The sequence below is a fragment of the Corvus brachyrhynchos genome, unplaced genomic scaffold, assembly GCF_000691975.1.
Source record: "Corvus brachyrhynchos isolate BGI_N302 unplaced genomic scaffold, ASM69197v1 scaffold47, whole genome shotgun sequence".
NCBI lineage: Eukaryota > Metazoa > Chordata > Aves > Passeriformes > Corvidae > Corvus > Corvus brachyrhynchos.
Window position 1 is genome coordinate 1,189,950 of NW_008239292.1, and position 4,946 is coordinate 1,194,895.

Genomic DNA, 4,946 nt, shown 5'->3' on the forward strand with positions numbered 1-4,946 from the left:
TTGTTGTGGGGGAGCCTTAAAAGGAAAAAAAAAAAAAAAAAAAAAAAAAAAAAAAGGGAAAAAAAAAAAAAAAGAGAGAAAAAACCAAGAGGAATTAATATTGTGCTACGTCAAATGTTGTATATCAAAGTAGCAGATTATTTAATGGCGGCGCGTTGCTTTTTTATTATTATTATTATTATTTTCCTTCGTCTGTGATTATTATTCTTCGAAATAAAAAGGAGATCTCCAATAATCTACAGCGTGTTGGGTGCCTTCCTCTTCGGCTTATTAAAAACAGCGCAGGTTTTGGAATGGCCTTTTCCCGGGTGAAATAAATGTGATGAAATATCCTTTTTTACCCCGATTTATCACCTAAATTTCTCTCCTTTTCTTTGCGACAGCCAATCCACTCAAAATACTGGTGCTTTTTCAATAGATTTGGCGGATATTCTGAGAAATAATTGATATTCGGGGCTCTGGAAACGCGGGCTGGGCTCTCTTCCCTCTCTCCCTCTGTGATTGCGCTGGGATTATTTCTGGGGAAGATAAAAGCGAGAAAAGAGGGATGTAAAGAACCCAGAATCACCCCAAATAATCTTTCCGCTCCTGGCTTTAATTCTCTTCTTCTCGTAACTAATTTGCACCAACCCGCTCCATTTCGCCATGCCTTTAGCAATTTTATTTATTTATTATTTTCTTTTTAAGGTTCTCCCTCCGCCCTTCAATTACTTTACTGCGGACTGGAACTCTTTCATTAGCACCAAATAATGTTGAGCATCAAAGCGCGCATAAAATAAATTAAAGCAATTAAACGCAGGGAAGAGGGAGAGAGAGAGAAAAAAAAAATCTAAAAAATCAACAATGCAAAACAAAAGGCGAGTAAATTTAAGCACTTGCGCCTCCGCCGCCCTCTCCCCGCCCTGTTTATTTATTTATTTATTTATTCGTTTATTTATTTATTTCCACTGCGCATAAAGACGCGGATTCCTCCCGCGGAGGCTCCACGGAATTTACTCCACGAATCGCGCAAGATGCAGAGGGAAGGGAATAATAATTAAAAAACAAAAAAAAAAGAAAAAGCCAAACAGCAACTCGGGGAGCTCTGGAAGGACTTGGCGGTGGCAGCTCTGCACCTTCCCCCTTCCTCCCCTCCTTTCCTCGCTCCTTTCCCACCTCCCACCACCCCCAGATGATTTCGTGCCCCGATAAAGGCGCGGCGCATCCCCGAGCAGCGCTTTTTCCCCCAAAATAAGGCGCCACGTCAAGGATCTGCGCGCCCCCACATTCGCTGCTGCCGCCGCCTGCCCTAATTATGGAAAGCCCGTTATTAAAGGGATCAGCTCTGCTGGCTTTTGCACGCCGAAATTCCCATTTCAAGGGGAAAATGGAGGGAAAATTCCCTTTTTTCCTTGGTGAACCCCCTTGGTGCAGCCCCTTCTTAAGAGCGCTGCGTGAAGAGCACGGTGAGGGGGGGAAATAAATAAAAAATAGAAGGCATTCCAGAAATTTCCCGCCCCTCTCCTGCTCCTGGACTGCAGTGGCTCGGCTGGAGCAGCCCCCCCTCTCCCGGGCCGGACCTCTGCGCTTGGGGGGCAAGCGGGAATTGAGGCGAATTCCAGGGAAAAAAAGGCAAAGAGAGGCAGAGCGAGGCTTTAATGCGACCCCGCGGCTCCGCTCTGCCCGGAGCATGGGCACCCCCGGCCACGCTTTTATTGCCTTTATTCCCCTCTTCCACATCCCCCCCCGAAACCTCCTGATCGCCCCTTGCAGCCGAAAGGATCCCAATTGCGCCCGAAAAGAGGGAAAGGCGTCCAAAATCCCTGCGAACCCCACTGTTTTACTGTGCCTTTCCCCCATTTAAAAGGCAACCCAAACCTCCAGCTCTTTATTCTGGGGGGGTTTCATTGTTCCGAATATGAGGCGATCTTCAATTTTTTCTCCCCAACGACCCCCCCATATCCAAGCCAGGGGTGGGGTGGGGGGCGGAAAAAAAAAAAAATCCCCGAACCCCTTTTTCATATTCTTTTATTTTTGGTAAAAAAAAAAAAAAAAAGATGGCGGCTAAGAAAAAGACTGCTGTTAAACCGGTCATGAAGAAATGCAATAAATTCCTTGTTGTTTTATGAAAATTTACAACTTTGTGATAGAACTTTATGAGTGGCTGGGTTCTGGGATTGGCCAGAGCCGGTCATGTGGACTGCTAACCGTGAACATGAACTTTTTATTATTTCCCATGTGGTTATATTGCACCATTCTTCTGTCCGCTGCACCTTGGGTCGGATCAGTGTCCTCTATAGGGCTCTCGCCTCTTTACATTTTTTTACTTTTGTGTATAAGCTCGGCAGGGCTAAAACAGGGCAGAGGGGAGGGGGGGGCCTCCTGAACGCGCACCCACACGCACCCATAGGCACCCACCTCCGCTCCCGCGCGCGTAGCAACAGAGTTATATCCATTTTTAATTTTTTTTTTTTTAATTATCATAATAATTTTTTCAATTTTTTTTTTTCAATTTTTTTTTTCCCCCCCCCCCAAAAAAAATCCCACTCCCAATTTTGCCCGCCGCTTTGGGATCTCAGTAATAATGGAAGGGCAGAGGAGATTCTGCACGAGGAGTGGAGGCTCTCGTTTTTTCAGAGGGGGAAGTTGCTCCGTTTTCCGGGCAAGTGACAGAAATGCAAGAAGCTCTCACGAGTCAGAGAGGCGATCGACGGCTCTCAGGTTGGGACAATATTTGTCAGCCAACAGATAAGCAAACGCTTATCTCTCCTTCCCCAAACGTTGCACTCATGCCACAGAAATGGACGTCAAAAGGTAAGGGAATAATACGTTTCTCTTCATTTGTTATTATTATTATTATTATTATTATCATCATTTCTTTTTTTGCAATGAGGAAATGTATTTGTCAAGCTGCCTTTTTTTCCCCCCTATTTCATCCCCATCTCCTTCTGCCCGGGGAGGAGGTGGTGGGGGGGAAGAAAAAGGGTGGGGTGATGCAGAAGGGAGGCATTGGAAGAAATTCAAGGTGGTGGGAATCTGTTTAAGCGGCAATTTCACCCGAAAAAAAAAAAAAAGTGGAGCTTAGAGGTGAGGAAAAGAGAAGAGAGCGAGAGAAAGAAAGGTGGAAGAAAGGGGAAAGAAAGAAATCGAGAGGGGGAAAGGAAGAAATAATGAAAGAAAAAAGGAAAAAAGAGAAGGAGGAAAGAAAAAAGGGAGGAAAAAATTAAGAAAAGAAAGAGGAAATAGGAAGAAAAATGAAATAACGGACTAAGAAGGATAAAAATGAAGCCTTGTAAGGTCACCTGGAGATAGCAGACTTGGAATGAAGGATTTTGCAGCAGCTCGCTGACGGAGACTTTTAGACACTGCCTTTAAAAAACACCAAGCCCTTTGTGGGCAGTTGTCGCGTTTTATTTTGGGGTTTTTTTTCCTCCCCCTCGCAGAATCTCGTGCCAGTTTTCTCGTCTTCAGGCGAGCCCAGTAATTTGGCGAAGTTTCTGTGGAAGCCAGTTGGGTTTTGCGTTGCTCTCCAGGGTCATTATTATGTGGGTGGTTTCTTCGCAGAGAGGGCAGCTCGCGGAAATCAGGTTCTGAAAATTAGTGTTTAAAAAAAAAAAACCAAACCAAACCAACAAAAAAAAAAAAAAAAAAAAAAAAAAAAAAAAAAAAAAAAGAGAAGAGAGAAGAGAAAAAAAAATAATAAGAAGAATGAAGCCAACCCAGAGCGCAGCGCTCTCATTGTAATTTTTTTTCCCCCTCAACTCCCAAATGAAGCTGACGTTGGGAAGCAATAAAGCTCCTTGGATTTTAATTGCGTTCTGCAGTGGTAACGTGGCTTTACGGCTTTCCCGGCTTGGGTTTCAGCCCCGCGCCAGGTTCTGCGCAAATCGCTCTCTCCTTTCAGATCCGATGCCCCAAGCCTCGCTTGTCTTTAAAGGAAATATTTGTCCGGAGGTGCCGGTCGGTTTAAATCTCTTAAATTTTTTTTTTTTTTTTCCCCTCAATATTTCAAGGGTGGGTTTTGAAATATTGTGTTAATTGCTACTGTTACGAGGTGATTCTTAAATAAGATCATGAAAGAGCCTGTGCGTGCGGAGCGAGATGGAGTAAGAGGAGATTCATTACTTAAGCATAAACCATTTTATGACGTGACGATTTATCTCATCTGAACTGACTGAGCCCGAATATTGTGTGCACGAGAGTAAATGATCGCGAGCCGTGGAAGTAATAAACAGAGAGACATTTTTAAAAGCTATTTCTTTCCCGAACCTGTTACATTTTTCATCAATCACGAGGAGGCGAGGAAAGAAATGAATGCGGGTTCAGACTCCTGTTCTCCCTTTCCCCCCCAATCTTTTCGCGGTGGTTTTGGGGTTTTTTGTTTTTCCTTTCCTACTCGTGTGGGGGGATGAAAACAAAAAAATTAGAAGCAAATAATTTAATTGAAAAACCTCGCTCCGGAATGCTTTTGTGCCGATTCTTCCACACCGCGCGTGGACAACCACTTGTGGAACCCACGCACCTCCCTGCGGGGAAGGGCTTTTTCACCATTTCGCGGCGGCGCGGGGCGAGAGGGGAACCTCACGCGGGGGGTGTGATTTGGGGGTGTTTCCAGAGCCGCGCCCTGCGCGCCTGCTGTGAGACGGGAGCGGTGCTTTTGCCTCCTGTGGGTGTTATCGGGGTGTTTTCGCCTCAAAGTGGGTGGAAAGACAGATTTGGGCGCCCTCAGGGGAGGTTTGGACCATCCCTATGCGTTTTTCCATCTGAGCATCCCCAAACCTGCGCCGAGCGCTCCCAAATCCCTCGGCCTCGCATCCCTCGGTGCGCGCCCATCCCGCGGCGGCTGCGCGCTGGCCGAGCGCGGACGCGGGCGGGGATGCTGTCAAACGCGGCGGAATCGTGACGCTCGAGGCGAGGCGAGCTGGGGGGGCCGGCCGTGGTTTGGCAGCGCCGCACAAAAAAAAAAA

The 4,946-nt window shown here is 46.2% G+C and overlaps 2 protein-coding genes across 2 annotated transcripts in view; both read left to right on the plus strand.

Moving 5' to 3' along the window:
- The window catches only part of HOXB7 (homeobox B7), a 16,720-nt gene that overhangs the window by 4,598 nt on the left and 7,176 nt on the right, over positions 1–4,946 (plus strand). The window lies entirely within an intron of this gene.
- The window catches only part of HOXB4 (homeobox B4), a 32,140-nt gene continuing 29,385 nt past the window's right edge, over positions 2,192–4,946 (plus strand). Inside the window, exon 1 of the mRNA XM_008638483.2 lies at positions 2,192–2,793. The gene's annotated coding sequence lies outside the window, so the exon portion shown is untranslated. The remainder of the gene's footprint in view (positions 2,794–4,946) is intronic.